The sequence below is a fragment of the Nomascus leucogenys genome, chromosome 18 (genome assembly GCF_006542625.1).
Source record: "Nomascus leucogenys isolate Asia chromosome 18, Asia_NLE_v1, whole genome shotgun sequence".
Classification (NCBI taxonomy): domain Eukaryota; kingdom Metazoa; phylum Chordata; class Mammalia; order Primates; family Hylobatidae; genus Nomascus; species Nomascus leucogenys.
Window position 1 is genome coordinate 44833573 of NC_044398.1, and position 16786 is coordinate 44850358.

The 16786-nt window shown below is 38.8% G+C and overlaps 1 protein-coding gene and 1 pseudogene across 1 annotated transcript in view; both read left to right on the forward strand.

Annotated features, from left to right (window-relative positions):
• ZNF248 (zinc finger protein 248) overlaps positions 1-16786 on the forward strand; it is a 59273-nt gene that overhangs the window by 33075 nt on the left and 9412 nt on the right. The gene's annotated exons all lie outside the window — the stretch shown is intronic.
• Positions 10377-14790, forward strand: LOC100602936 (annotated as a pseudogene).

The following is a 16786-nucleotide window of genomic DNA, read 5'->3' on the forward strand; positions in this document are numbered from 1 at the left end:
TAAAACAAAAAGTAATAAAAGAAGAACACATACACATACATACTGGAAAGAAAAGATAAGTTGTACATTCATATGTAGACATGATTATACATCAAGGAAATTCATAAGAATCAAATAAAAAATTTGTTTTAGAAAGTTATTAATGTTTACAATAAATACACGTAACTATCACCATTTGTCTTTTTATATCAGCAATAATTGGTTATTTGAGCCACTATCTGGAAAATTCCCATTCACGTCATTAAAAACAATTTAAATGGTCTAGAAATAAGTGTAGCATGAATGGGGTAAAACTAATGTGAAAAAACAAGAACTATAACATGTTAATGACTTATACACAAAAAGACCTGAATAAATGGAGATAATCATGTTCTGCATGTGTATATCATGGTAAAACTCCTCACTATTATAACGATGTAAATTACCTCAAAATTAATGTATAAATTGAATGCATCCCCAATAAGATTATAGATGATACTTGACAGATTGATTCTCAAGTTCATGTAAAAGTGAAATATGTAAGAAAAGTGGAGATTAAAAAAAAATTTTAATCCATGGTAATGAAAGTAGTATGATACTAACACAGAAGTAGTCAAATAGATTCAGAACAGGATATATACAAATATAGCCATGACTAAAAGATACTTTGATATACGATAAAGAGGCTATTTTAGTTCAATGAGAAAAAGGATGGAACTAGCTATTCCAACAACATTTGGGGGAAAATATAGCCTTCATTTGCCAAAAGAAAAATGAGTGAAAAATATGATCAAATAATTCACACACGCTGTAAGACAAATGTTGAAAAATAAAGTTATATAGTAGCTTTAACATGTGCACACAAAACAATTCTAAATATCAAAGAACTTTATGTAAAATTAAAGAATATAAAATTACTAAAAGAAAATGAAGTAAATATATTTTTAACTATAATGTATGGAAGCCTTCTTGCCTAAGACATATTAAAAAGCAATAAAAATAAGGTAAATATTAAAAAAGAAAAGAGTGATCAATTTGACTGTATCAACCCTAAAACTTCAAAATATATCCATACAAACAAGGGCACATACCAAGTTAAAAGACAATTGACAGCATGCAGAAAAATATTTTAATTGTATGTGTTTACAGACAAAATATTAATATTTAAACTGCATTGTGAACAGATCATCTGGATCAAATCAGTAAGAAAAAACTAAAACAATGACAAAAATAGAAAAATCAGCAAAGCTTATAAACTGGCTTTTCACAGACCTGGAAATACAAATGACCAAATGAGTAAGTGAAGCTGTTCAACCATCCTGGAACTATTAAAATACAAATAAAACAATCAGGAGATTTTTTTTTTTTTTGCTCCAAATGGGCATAAATTTTAATGATTAACTTTTTGAGTTTGTAGGGAGATAGGAAAATGTCTGTGATTGCCTCTTAGGAGTATAAATTGATACTGATTTTCTGGAGGATAATTTGACAATAGCTTTAAATTTTAAATGTGTATATCTTTAAACCAAGAAATTTGCTTTTGGTAGGTTCTAGAGAAATGTGAACCAAAACATCAAGAGTTTCATGATGATGTTGTAATGCTGAAAAATAGTAATTCTCTAAGGATCCATCAAAAGGCAAATCATTTTATACATGTGTATATGTTTATACATGTGTATATGTGTATGTACATACGTATGTGTATATACAGTGTATATGTGTATATGTATATACATCTCAGATCTGAGAAAAGAACTAGAACTTTTGAAAAAAGGGGCCAATCTTAGTATTATTTGGCTCTTTTATAAAAGGATATATCATATATATATAGTGTTAAGAAAGGTTTAATGTTGATTGTCTGCAAATTAACTAAAAGTCCAATGCAATACCAAACAAAATTCCTTTTCTTTTTAGAACATGACAATTGATCATCTAAGGCAAAAGAACTGAAATGTAGCCAATGCCTTTTTGTAATGGAGTAATGAGGGAAAAATAATTAACACAGTATGGTATTAGTATAGAAAAAGGCTGGTAGAGCAAAGGAATACAATAGGAAGTCTGGAAACAGTTACATGCATATTAGTTGAGAACCTCTGGTTACTAAGTCTAATTTGCCTAAGCAAGACAAAAAGGTACATCAAAGAAACAAAAAACAATCCATACACACCCATGTTCATCACGACATTATTCATAATAACCAAAAGCTGAAAGCAACCCAATTGTCCCCTGACAGATGAATGGATAAACAAAAAGTGATACATACGTACAATGAAATGTTATTCAACCTCAGAAAGGAGAGAACTTCTGACACATGCTACAACATGGATAAACTTTGAAGACATTGTGCTAAACACAAGTCAGTCACAAAAGGACAAATATTATATGAATCCAGTGATATGAGGTACCTATAGTAGTCAAATTAATAGAAACAGAAAGTAGAATGGTGGCTGCCAGGGACTACAGGAGGAGAGAAACATGAAATTATTGTTCAATAAGAATGAAGTTTTAGTTTGGGAAGATGAAACAGTTCTTCTGGGATTACTAAATAACTGGAATCAAGATGGCCCACACAAGCAGGTTTCTTTCCATTGCATTTCTCTGTGAACCTGTTTTATTTACTTTTACTGTACACTGCATTTTCCCATTTAATAGAAAGTACAGATGTCAAATAGCCCCTGAGTTTTATACTACATGGTCACCTGGTTTACAACAAAGGTGCCACTATAGCATGTTTCAATAAAGGGTACAGAGTCAATTGGATATCTACATGGAGGAAATTTGAGTAGACCACATAAAATTAAGATGGATTATCAATCAAACAAAAAGTGAAACAATAAAGCTTCTAGTAAAAAACACAACCTTAGGTAGTCCAAAATTTCTTAAGCAAGTCACAAAAGGTAATAATTATAAAGGAAAAGTTTGAAAAAAACAGATTTCTTTAACATTAAGAACTTGTTTATTGAAAGACATGATTAAGAGAAAAAACATTTCTAACTGTAAGTATGAGACATTACATATATCAAGGAACACATACCCAGAAAACGAAAGAACTCCTACAAATAAATAAGGAGAAGACAACCCAATTTTTAAAATAGGCAAAAGACTTGAAAAGGTGTTTCACAAAAGAGAACATCCAAATTATTGATAATCATATGAAAAGGTGCCAAACTTCCCTAATAATCAGGAAAATACATTGCAAACTACGATGATATACCTCTACACAACCATCAGAATGACCAAATTTTTTAAAATAAATAATAGCAAGAATTGGCAAGAATATATAACTGGTACTACCCCCCATTGCTGACATAGTGATAAACTGGCACAATTCCTTTGGAAAACTGGCAGTATCTTTTACAGTTGAATGGACACCTATTCTATGAACTAGCAATTCTACTCTGAGTTAAATGTCCAACAGAAATGTGTACGTGTATATACCAAAAGACGTGTGGAAGATCATAATAGTGTTATTTGTAATAAACATATAAAACAAACATACAAAATGCCCATTCACGATGGATAATCTACAATATATTCCTGCAGTATAATACAGGAAGATGAATGAACTATTGATACCTGCAACAACAGGGATGGTTATAATCATCCAATACATGCAAAATGTTGAGTGAAAGAATCCAGACTATAAATGAATACAAGACTAAACTATGGTGCCATAAGTAGGATAGCACTTAACTTTGGAGTGGAAGAAGCAAATTAGGACAAGGTAGGAACCCAAAGGAGGCCCCCAGAGTGATGGATATGATATGTACTCTGCCTTGATCTGAGTGTTGTTTACACAACTGGTTCCACTTTCTTGAGCCAGTACCTATAATGTGCATGTACTTTTCTATATGTCTGTGATGCTTCTATTGAAAAGTTTAATTTAAAGGGTGTCGGAAAACAAATATTCTTTATTCCTTGATGATGGGAGTATAACTTGAGAGGACCTCTTTGTTTTTGTTTTTTTTTTTTGAGACAGAGTCTCGCTCTGTCGCCGGGCTGGAGTGCAGTGGTGCAATCTCGGCTCACTGCAAGCTCCGCCTCCCAGGTTCACGCCATTCTCCTGCCTCAGCCTCTCCGAGTAACTGGGACTACAGGCGCCCGCCACCACGCCCGGCTAATTTTTTATATTTTTAGTAGAGACGGGGTTTCACCGTGGTCTCGATCTCCTGACCTCGTGATCCGCCTGCCTCGGCCTCCCAAAGTGCTGGGATTACAAGCGTGAGCCACTGCGCCCGGCCTAGAGGACCTCTTTAGAGGGCAATTTGATATTTAACAACTGAGTAATTTCATTTCTAGAAGTTTGTCATATGGACATATTCACTAGCAACAAAGAAAACAAGGAATAATACATTTATAACATTTTGAAGCACTTGTTGTCATACATTTTTTCAGATATTTTACATGTACTAGTGTATTTATTAATTCCAATAAACCTATGAGACAGGTGATGATGTGTACAGAGATGTAAATAGCAGCATCCTAGAATATTCTTATTGGGAGGTCACTGTAGACCAGAGAGTTTGTGTCGTTATTGCTTCCAGCAGTCACATTGAGAAAGTACATTTGCTCTGTAATCTATTGAAAGTCAGTCTGTAACACAAAAATGAAAAAAGAAAAGAAGATGGCTATGATAAGCGCCATAAAGAAAAATCAAAATAGGAAAAGTTGTCAGATACAAGGTTTGATTTTAGATAGGATGGAGAGGGAAAGACCTCACAGAGCAGGCTACATTGAGGGAGGAGTGATGTGGATAATATCTCAAAGAAGAGTGTGTGTTCACATGTGTGTATCTAACACATGCATGTAAACCAACAACTTAAGATTGTTTTGTGAGCCCCTCACCCTAATTACCTGTAATGTACTTTGATATTTTCTCTTATACTGCATTCTATTAAAAGAAATACTTTTTCCCATACACTAAACTGATCTCACAATCAACAGTTTATCCCCCAGTGCATTCATGTTTAAACCAGGATGAGAATTGCTCGGTCATAGATTTGTGATTTCTGAAATGACTAAGCACTCCCAGTGCCTGGAAATAGTTTTCTGATAAACTCCTAAGAGCCTGTTTTTGGAATTGGGCCTACTTTCTGTCTTGAAATTGCCTCCTCTGGTCTAGTGGGCCCTGTCACTTCACACCCTACCTGTATTTAGCAGGGAAACGTGGAACTATTGCTTCTGGGAGGGTTCAGCCCATGGGTATCCTTGATGCCTTCAACCCCTACCCCTGTTTGCTTCTGGCAACCAGAGACTGTGGCTGTGACTGCTCTGGATCCTTTCATCATATCTCTCCTTTTCTGAGGAAGACTTACCTATTCCCATTCCTGTTTTTCCACTGAGTCTTCATCTGTCACCCAGTGACTGGACACTGCACACTCAACCTCCTCTCTTTATCTGAGGAACTCCAACTCCCTTTTCCCAACCTGCCACTTTTCTCAGATCTTGCATTCCCAGGCTTCTCTTTCAGACAACAAAGAACCAATGTCTTCTCCTAGACAGCACTTACGAAGAGCAAGGTCTCAGATACTTCGGGAGGTGAGAACTGATGACTGATATGAAGCTATCCCATGTTTGGAGTCCACACTTTGGTATGGCCAATACTCTGTGTTATTGGTTTCTTTATCTACAGAATGGGGTAGTTATCCTCTCTACAAAAGTGGGCCTTACCCATAAGCTTGCTTTCAGTAACAGCCAAAAATTCTCCCTTTACTGATCCCTTAAAGGAAGCTCAAGACCTCAGAAGAGTTCAGAATTTCTTCAACTCAGACCCCTAGTAAAGGCTTGCCCTGTTGTCATGGATCTCTGATAACATCCCTTAAAACAGAAAACGAACTTGGAGAAGTTTGGCAGCCATGACTGGTGCCCATGACATAGTGGGACTTCCTTAGCTTTCTCAGGTCTAGATTCCCCTATGCTGATGTCTGCACCAGCTGCCATTACTGGGAGAATAAATACTCTTTGGCATTTGACAGATGAGTTTTCTTCAACCCACCTCACCCACATATTGGTTCACTTCCCTAAAGTAACTTGGTTTTTAGTTCTGTCTGGGCCTTTTTCCATGCACTATAACCAATATATATGTGCCTGTAGATAATTTATACTGGAGTTTTATGGGCATTTGAGTATTAAAAATCAAGAAATATGGTCAGAATATTAATCAAATGCTAGAATACATACAAAATTATAAGAGATTTGTTGCCTGGAATTAGATCCAGGCATGGCCGGAGAGTTTTAAGTTGTATTTTTAATTGCTTCTAAAGAGAAATAAATAGTAGTATCAGCTCATCCACAGGAAATTAACTGTAGATGAATTGATACTACTATTATGTATGGTTTTGAGTTTTCTCAGATGATTTGGTGATTTGTACAGATATTATTGTTATGTTATTACAGTTAAAAATATTTTAAAGTTCCTATAGAAATGTTACCTAAGTTTTCAAACTGGTTATGTTAGTGGTAGTGATGAAAAACGTACCTGAACATCAATAACTTTAGAAGAACAGTCAGATGCTATCAAAGGCTGTGAAAAACTTTAACCATGAAACAACATGGAGTTAGTTTAGTAGGTAATGATGAGGAAATAATACTCAGAAAATAGACATTAAAATCACTGACATGACTACCACAGAAGTCATAGGGTTACACTCTCTGAAAATGTGTTTTTCCACTTATTTATATGAGAAAATTAGTGGGGAAAGTAGTACTTTCTGTTTTCTGTGTGTTGTGATAGTTTTGTCACGGGCTTTTGGTTTATTCTACTTCTTATATTTCAGTGTCATTTTAGGATACACACACACACACTTACACAATGGAAGTATAATATATATGGTGAACTCATTTACAATACACGATTAACAGTTTTCCATGTTAGTTTTTCTACCCTTACCGGATCATTTTTATGACTACTTAAAATTTCTCTGATGGATCAACAATATTTTATCTACACCCTGTCAATGGCTCGCTTTTAGGTAGCTTCCCATATTTTTACTCTTACAAATGAACATTATGGAGGAACACCTTTGCGCATATACCTTTCTACACTTGTCCAAGTTTTCTCTCTCCCCCCCCCTTTTTTTTTCACCTGCACAGACACACGGCAACCAAGTTGTCATCTTCAAATTAATTTATCAGAGTCTACTCTCTGGTTAACAGGGGTGAGTTTATTTTCAGTTCTAATGAAACTGACCCCAGGAAGTCTGTATGGATTTCATTCCCATTCAAAGTTTGGAAATGTGACGGCTGGGTGGGGTGGCTCATGCCTGTAATCCCAGCACTTTGGGAGGCTGAGGTGGGAAGAATGCTTGAGCCTAGGAGTTCAAGACCAGCCTGGGCAATATGGTGAAACCCTGTCTCTACAGAAAATATAAAAAATTAGCCGGGTGTGGTGGTGCACACTCTATAATCTCAGTTACTTCGGAGGCTGAGGTGGGAGAATCACCTAAGCCTGGGAAGTTTAGGCTGCAGTGAGCTGTGATTGTGTCACTGCACTCTAGCCTAGGTGACAGAGTAAGTCCCTGTCTCAAAAAACAAAAGAAAAAATTTGGAAGTGTGGGCCCACCATTGTCACAGTGGGTGCCGTTCTTTTTTTTAGTTAAAAAAATTCCAACCTTACTAATACAACATGATAAAATATTTCTTAAACATTTTAGTTTCTAAATTTTCTACAGACATTTAACAATTTAAAAATATTGATTACCCCTCACTTTCTTAATGTTGGCTTATATCACTAGGCTCACTGTAATTGAGGTGCTCATCATTTTATAATAGCTAGTCATGGAAGATTATTATTTTCTTGGTTTATGTGCTCTTACAAATCTAAGTACATAGTGTACCTTTTTACAGGAACAATGGAAACTATTGCTTTTTTCACTTTATGAACAACATATCAACAGGATAGTCTTTCTCATTTTGGGAGGTGTACTTTAAAATTTGTCTATGGGGATATATTTTTTTTAAGTTTTCAAATTACTTCAAGCTTTTAAGTAATTTTGGCTGGGTGTGGTGGCTCACGCCTGTAATCCCAGTACTTTGGGAGGCCAAGGCGGGCGGATCACAAGATCAGGAGATCGAGACCATCGTGGCTAACACAGTGAAACCCCATCTCTACTAAAAAAAAAAAAATTAGCGGGGCGTGGTGGTGGGCACCTATAGTCCCAGCTACTCAGGAGACTGAGGCAGGAGAATGGTGTGAATCCGGGAGGTGGAGCTCACGGTGAGCCAAGATTGCGCCACTGCACTCCAGCCTGGGTGACAGAGGGAGACTCCGTCTCAAATAAAAAAAAAAAAAAAAGCTTTTAAATAATTTTTTGCCTCTGCAATTGGTATGCAGTCTTAACATTAAGATTATAAATGCTCATTATAATTTTTAAATGCTTTGGTAGTTTAAATTTTATATTTCCATGTGAAGTATATTTATTATGTGAGGTAAACATTTACACGTACCATGTGATCTACAGAGAGAACCACTTACCCCAACACCATTTATTAAATAGGCCTGTTTCTCTCTACTTTGAAATGTCATTGTGATGGTTAATTTTATATGTCAACTTAACTGGGTCATGGGGTGCCCAGATGCTTGGTTTAACATTTTTCTGGGTATATCTGTGAGGGGGTATTGGTTGAGATTAACATTTAAATCAGTAGACTAAGTAAAGCAGATGAGGGTGGGTGGGATTCATCCAATTGATTGAAGGCCTAAATAGAACAAAAATGCCAACACTCATGAGTAAGAATTCCTACCAGTGACCTTCAAACTGAACATCAGCTTTTTCCTGCCTTTAGACTCAATTGAAACATTAGCTTTTCCTGGGTCTTGAGCCTTCAGACTAGAATAACACTCTCAGTCCTCCTGGGCCTCGAGTTTGCTAACTCAACCTGCAGATCTTGGGACTTGCTAGCCTCCATAATCAGGTGAGCCAATTCCTAATCATAAAGCTCTTTCTATATATACATCTTCTTATTGGTTCCATTTTTCTGGAAAACTGACACAGCCACCATTGTCATATACTGAATTCTTACATGACCTTAGGCCTTTACATTTTTTTTTTTTCAGACTCTAAAATACTTTGTTTATTCTAGCCATTAAAGATGCATCTTTGCCCTGGTATGGTGGCTCACGCCTGTAATCCTAGCAATTTGGGAGGCCAAGGTGGGTGGATCACCTTAGTTCGGGAGTTCGAGACCAGCCTGGCCAACATAGTGAAACCTTCTCTCTATTAAAAATACAAAAATTAGCCAGGCATGGTGGCACGTGCCTGTAGTCCTAGGTACTCAGGAGGCTAAGACACAAGAATCGCTTGAACCCAGGAGATGGAGGTTGCAGTGAGCCAAGATCGTGCCACTGCACTCCAGCCTGGGCGATAGAGCGAGACTGTCTCAAAAAACAACAACAACAACAAAAATCAATCAATAAATAAAGTCGCATCTCTAGTTAAGCTTTAGTCTGTATCTTCACAAAATTCTTGACCCCCCTCATTATTTCACATAAAATTTACATTTGTTTTAGCAGCAGTACAAAAGATTTGAAAATACAGAACATTGTTGAGAATTTGTTTGGAATGTTGTGACATAATGCGCTTCTTTTTTTGTTAAAAAAAAGATTAGTTCCTGTTATTTGTTTTTTTTTTTTTTTTTTTTGAGACAGAGTCTCTCTCTGTCACCAGGCTGGAGTGCAGTGGCGCAATCTCGGATCACTGCAACCTCTGCCTCCCAAGTTCAAGCAATTCTTCTGCCTCAGCCTCCTGAGTAGTTGGGACTACAGGCATGTGCCACTATGCCAAGCTAATTTTTGTATTTTTAGTAGAGATGGGGCTTTACCATGTTGGGCAGGATGGTCTTGATCCCTTGACCTCATGATTGGCCCACCTCGGCCTCCCAAAGTGCTGGGATTACAGGTGTGAGCCACCACGCCCGGCCACTATTTGCATTTTGTGAGCTGTCATTCAGTAAAGTTTTATAGTTTCCTTAACATAGCCTGCACATTTAATTCTGTATGTTTTTTAGAACATGTAAACATCTTGACCAAGTTTTATAGTTTCCTTCACATAGACCGCACATTTATTTAATTCTAGATATTTTTTAGAACATGTAAACATCTTGATCAGGCTTTTCTAACCTGTGGCCCATGGGCTGCATGTTGCCCAGGATGACTTTGAATGCAGCCCAACACAAATTTGTAAATTTTCTTAAAACATTATGAGTTTTTTTGTGTGTTATTTTTTTTTTTTTTTAGCTCATCACCTATTGTTGGTATTAATGTATCTTATATGTGGCCAAAGACATTTCTTTCTTCCATTGTGGCCCACAGAAGACAAAAGATTGGACACCCCTGATCAAGATTGGACACCCCTGATCTTGACTGTATTATTATAATGAATATAACGGAGACATTTTATTAATATGTATTTAATAAATATATATTTACCACTGAAGATTCTCATGGTACACAGTTCAGTGAAGAGATTATCACAAAGCATCATGCCCTTTGTAAAAATGTCAGACTTTGCACTTAAAGTGAACTGAGAGGATGAATCATTTCTTTTAGATTATGTTTTCTGAATTTTTTTTCATTTTTGTTTATATGTAATTTTTCCAAGTTGATATATTTTGCAACCTTGGAAAAAAACAGTCATGGAGATGACACTTTAATTGTTGGTCTCATTTTCAGCTTTATTTAAATGTTTTTTTCTGTGTTCACAAGTGAAATTGATACACAGTTTGTGGTAGCTTTCTATGTAGACACAGGCTGTTATTTAAGACCACTCCAGACCATGTCCTTTGTGATTGTGAAGGGGCAAGGCCTCCAGGGAGAGGAGATTAATTTGAGCAGCACCAACTTATTACAACTTTTGGAATGATTGCTACCAAGTGTCTACAGTGGCTCATGGGACGCTAAATTCATCAATGTGATGAGTGGGGCCTCTGACGACACCGGGAGGGGAAGGCATAGCCCCTTATGTGGGGCTTATATTGTCTCTAGCCTCTGAGGGAGCTTATTACTGAGGCTCCAGTCTTTAGCCTTTATCCTTTGGAGAACTGGTTCTGGGCGTAGAACTGGTTCTGGGCAGAGAACTGGAAAGGAAGTTTGTGCACTTTGGAATTGGAATTGGTTTGAGGAGAGTTTAGTGGTATTTGGTAGTTAGAGAGAAAAGAAGGTGAGATTAGCTTATAGCAGGTGGGATCCAAAACTCCAAATGACTGTCATTGGAATCCATTAGCGTCTTGTGTTTTCAAGCCTGTCCTGGATGTAGGTAAAGGCCTTTGAGGATAGGCTGTGCTCCAGGGTCAGGGTTGAAGAGGGAGTAAGGGTAGGGACTGGGACTGAGCAGTGGGTTGGCTGTGGTTGCCTTTGTTGCTTTCTTTGAGGAAAGCTCTCTGTGTAAGTGGCCAGGTATGTTCAGTAAAATGTGCAGGCCTTAATTCCAGAAGAACTGCCCCTCTGCAGCTTTCTGTACTGCAGAGTGAGGCTCTTGAATGTGATTGAAGAGTTGTTAAAGGCTGTCGCGTAAGAGCTGAACTGAGGGGTGTGAGCGGTCCATAGTAAAGCACGCTGTTGAAGAGCATGGAGTTTGAAGTCAGTGAGGCCTGCATTCACATCCACCACACTTAACAAATATGTGACTGGACAGGTAATTTAACTACTGAAAACCTCAGTTTCTTCCTCTCTAAATGCGAATGGCAGTAGTACCTACTTTGTGGGGTTATTCTGAGAGTTAAGTAAGATAACCAAGGAAATCCTAAATATATTCATCCAACCAATAGGTATAAGTCATTTTTATAGTTGCTTAGGAGTTATTTCTCAATGAAACAGACAAAACTCTGTGCTTTTATAGAACTTATTTTCTAGTGGGGCAATAAATATAAAAAGTTACCATGACTTCCACAGTGGCAGCATGAGGACCTCTGTAGACCTACTTCTCAGTGAAGTGAGCATAACTGATTAAAATTATATAGGTCTTTGGGATCCCAGAGCACCTTTAGTCCCAGGAGACGCTCTGCCAGCCAGAAATGATGGAAGAATTGCATAGCCTGGACCCACGACGGCAGGAATTATTGGAGGCCAGGTTTACTAGAGTAGGTGTTAGTAAGGAAAACTAGAAAAGAGGAAAAAACAATAAATATGCAAGAAGAAATAAATACATTGCAAAACAGAAGAGTGGGAAATATTCAAGAGTTGGAAAATCAGGAAACAAAAGGCAAAATGAAGGAGAGTACATCAGATTTAACAAAAGGGACCACTTAATAATAGTGAGTCTTCCAACCAGAGCTTGTGCAGCGTGGGATCCTTGAGTGATAAACAAGTAGAGACTCCCGAGAAAAAGAATGACCAGCGAAAGCGGAAAAGAAAAGCTGAACCACATGAAACTAGCCAAGGGAAAGGCACTGCTAGGGGACATAAAATCAGTGATTACTTTGAGTTTGCTGGGGGAAGCGGGCCAGTAACCAGCCCCGGCAGAAGGGTTCCACCAGTTGCACAATCATCACTGCACCATTCCTTATCCAATCCCTTACTGTGACAAGTAGAACAGCCCCTCTGTGGTTTAGATGGCAGTGCTGCAAAGGAGGTGATGGAGGAGCAGTCTGCTCTGCCAACAGCCTCATGTCAGCAACGCTAACAAAACCTTGGCTTGACCCAGAGCAGCTGGCACACAGGGGAGCTGGCCTCTGCTTCACTTCTGTTTCAGCTCAAAAAAACAGTCCCTCATCTACGGGATCTGGCAACACAGAGCATTCCTGCAGCTCCCAAAAACAGATCTCCATCTGGCACAGACAGACCCAGTCTGACCTCACAATAGAAAAAATATCTGCACTAGAAAACAGTAAGAATTCTGACTTAAGAAGGAGGGAAGAATAGATGATTTATTAAGAGCCAACTGTGATTTGACACAGCAGATTGATGAACAGCAAAAGATGCTACAGAGATACAAGGATGATTAAATAGATGTGTGACAATGAGCAAGAAAGTCCTTATAGAAAAAACAAAAAGAGAAGATGGCATGTCGAGATAAGAGCATGCAAGACCACTTGAGATTGGGCAACTTTACTACTGTCTGACATGGGGCCTCGTTTACTGAACAATGGGCAGATGGTTATGCTTTTCAGAACCTTATCAAGCATCAGGAAAGGATAAATTCAGAGAGGGAAGAGATAGAAAGACAACGGAAAATGTTAGCAAAGCGGAAACCTCCTGCCATGGGTCAGGACACTCCTGCAACCAGTGAGCAGAAACAGTGGAAAAGCAAGACCAATAGAGCTGAAAATGAAACGTTAACATTAGCAGAATACCATGAACAAGAAGACATCTTCAAACTCCGGTTAGCTCATCTTAAAAAGGAGGAAGCAGAGATCCAGGCAGAGCTGGAAAGGCTAGAAAGGGTTAGAAATCTACGTATCAAGGAACTATAAAGGATACATAATGAAGATAACTCACAATTTAAAGATCATCCAATGCTAAATGACAGATATTTGTTGTTACATCTTTTGGGTAGAGGAGGTTTCAGTGAAGTTTACAAGGCATTTGAACTAGCAGAGCAAAGATACATAGCTGTGAAAATTCACCAGTTAAATAAAAACTGGAGAGATGAGAAAAAGAATTACCACAAGCATGCATGTAGGGAATACTGGATTCATAAAGAACTGGATCATCCCGGAATAATTAAGCTGTATGATTACTTTTCACTGGATACTGACTCGTTTTGTACAGTGTTAGAATACTGTGAGGGAAATGATCTAAACTTCTATCTGAAACAGCACAAATTAATGTCAGAGAAAGAGGCCTGGTCCATTATCATGCAGATTGTGAATGCTTTAAAGTACTTAAACAAAATAAAACCTCCCATCATAACACTATGACCTCAAACCAGGTAATATTCTTTTAGTAAATGGTACAGCGTGTGGAGAGAGAAAAATTATAGAGCTTGGTCTTTCAAAGATCGTGGATGATGATAGCTACAATTCAGTGGGTGGGATGGAGCTGACATCAAAAGGTGCTGGTACTTATTGCAATTTACCACCAGAGTTTTGTGGTTGAGAAAGAACCACCAAAGATCTCAAAGTTGATGTGTAGTCAGTGGGTGTGATCTTCTATCATTGTCTTTCTGGAGGGAAGCCTTTTGGCCATAACCGGTCTCAGCAAGACATCCTACAAGAGAATACTATTCTTAAAGCTGCGGAAGTGCATTTCCCACCAAAACGAGTAGTAACACCTGAAGCCAAGGCGTTTATTCGATGATGTTTGGCCTACCAACAGGAGGACTACATTGATGCCCAGCAACTGGCCTGTGACCCCCTACTTGCTGCATCATATCCGAAAATTGGTCTCTGTGAGTAGCCCTGCTGGAGCTGCTATTGCATCAACTTCTGAGGTGTCCAATAGCTGTTCTTCAAATTGAGACTGACTCCAAGGCCACGAACTGTTCAACACACACAAAGTGGACAAATGGCATTTAGCAGCAGGTTTGGAACGTAGATAATCTGAATGGATCTAATGAAACCTGAACCAGGTGCTTATTTTCTTGCTTTTTTCCCATCCATTGAGCATGACAGCATGGATTCTCTTTAAGGAGAAACCATGGGCAGCTCCGGCCAGGCCTCATAGGAAAAGGCCCTGCACGAGGTTCTGGTGTTAATGGCCACTATGTGTGGCTGCTCTGAGTGAGGAAAAATTTAAAAAGAAAAACTGGTTCCATGTACTGTGAACTTGAAAACATGCAGACTCAGGGGGGTCTCTGATGCAATGCTTCAGATGAAGAATGTGGACTTGAAAATACAGACAAGATGGCCGGGCACGGTGGCTCACGCCTGTAATCCCAGCACTTTGGGAGGCCGAGGCAGGCGATCACAAGGTCAGGAGATCAAGACCATCCTGGCTAACATGGTGAAACCCTGTCTCTACTAAAAATACAAAAAATTAGCCAGGCGTGGTGGCGGGCACCTATAGTCCCAGCTACTCGGGAGGCTGAGGCAGGAGAATGGCGTGAATCTGAGAAGTAGAGCTTGCAGTGAGCTGAGATCACGCCACTGCACTCCAGCCTGGGCGACAGAGTGACACTCTGTCTCAAAAAAAAAAATACAGACTAGGCTAGTCCAGTGTCTATATTTAAACTTGTTCTTTTAATAAAGTTTAGGTAACATATTCTAAAAAGTTTGTAGCACAAAGGCTCAGCTGGGGATGGTGTTTGACTTCGGAGGAAAAAAAATGCTGTTGCCTATTAAAGGCACTAGAGTTAGTGTTTTATCCCTAAATTTAATTTTTAAAAACATGCAGCTTTCGTCTCCCCTTTTTTATTTTTGAAAGAATACATTTGTTCGTAAAGTGAAACCCGTATTAGCAAGTACGTGGCAATGTTCATTCCAATCAGATGCAGCTTCCTCTGCTGTCTGGTCTCCTGTTTGCAATTGCTTCCCTCGTCTCAGTAGGGAAAAAATTCAGTGGGAGTACTGAGATGTGTGGGTTTTTGCCATTGGACAAAGAATGAGGTTAGAAGACTGCAGCTTGGAGTCTCTCTAGGTTTTCAACTATTTCTTCACAATTTGAATACTTGACGGTTGTCCCTTTTAATTTATTTGAAGTGCTATTTTTTTAAAAAAATAAAGGTTCGTCCATGCAAAAAAAAAAGAAAATTATATAGGTCTTTGGAAGTGGTTCTTAGGGCATACAGCAACTAAGCACTACTTATTCAAGAAAATCTACTAAAAGTCCTTAGGAACAGTGAGAGTCTGTGGTATTTGAACCACAACCAGTGCCCTCCCGTCTTCCTCCCAGGTCAATATGACAAACTCTAAGTGTGTGCAGCCAAGAAAACAGCTCCCTTGCCTCCCAGCTCCCATTTGAGGGCAGTGGCATCTACATGGGAGGGGCAGGCTGCTAGTATTTCATCTCCTGCAAGTTGTTTAAGAGGCTAAATTGCAAGTCAGTACAGCTGAGGAGAAATCCCGGACTCCCTTCCACACAGACCCTATTCACATGACACAGTCTCTATCTCACGCATGGTGTCCTGAGAATATAGGGGCCCAGTTACCCTTACTTTGACTCAGTAGGGTGGAGGTTCCAAGCCAGAAGAAGAAAGCCAAGAAAACCAGCACCCTCCTACCCTCCCTACCCGGCACCCTTCTCCTAAAACATGGGTGCTAGAAATAATCATTCCACTCTTTCCACCCTAGCCTCTGGGGCATGGCTCAGAGATTTCACCAAGTGGGGAAAACAATTCATAAAATCAAGAGGTCAAAAGCTCTGATAATGAACTGACCTTATTTGAATGAGTGTACAGGAAAGGTCAAATCTAAGGGCACTCAAAAACGAGATTTTGATGAAAAACAAGAAGAAGCTGACAGCTTCAGTGAGAGTTCCAAGCTAAACATAGGCCACATGTTTACCAGAGGTGAACCAATGAAAGACAACTAATAATAGGCCCCCCTGGTGTCAGAACAAACCTCCAATACTGACCTCAGAAGCTGTTCCTGTAGGAAGGCTTGTGTGGCAAATTGTGGTTACATGTGGTTAATTTTAGCTGTGAGCATGGTAGTGGCTACCCATCACCCATCCCCAGCAGCTTTGTATGTGTTCCTGAAGCAGCTTGCTGAAGCCAGGATAGGCATTAAGGGCCCTGTCCTGCGAATATTGGGGAACTGTGCTTTAGTTACTGATTGCTCCTTCTGATCATGGAGGTGCAGACATGGAGGTGTAAACACAGAGATGAGCAGCTATTGTAACTCATTGCCATTTTTGCAAGCCCTTCCCCTTATTCACTGGAGAGATGCTGTTTTGATTTAATGAATTGCTTTCCCCCTGCCCCTCATCCCCCAC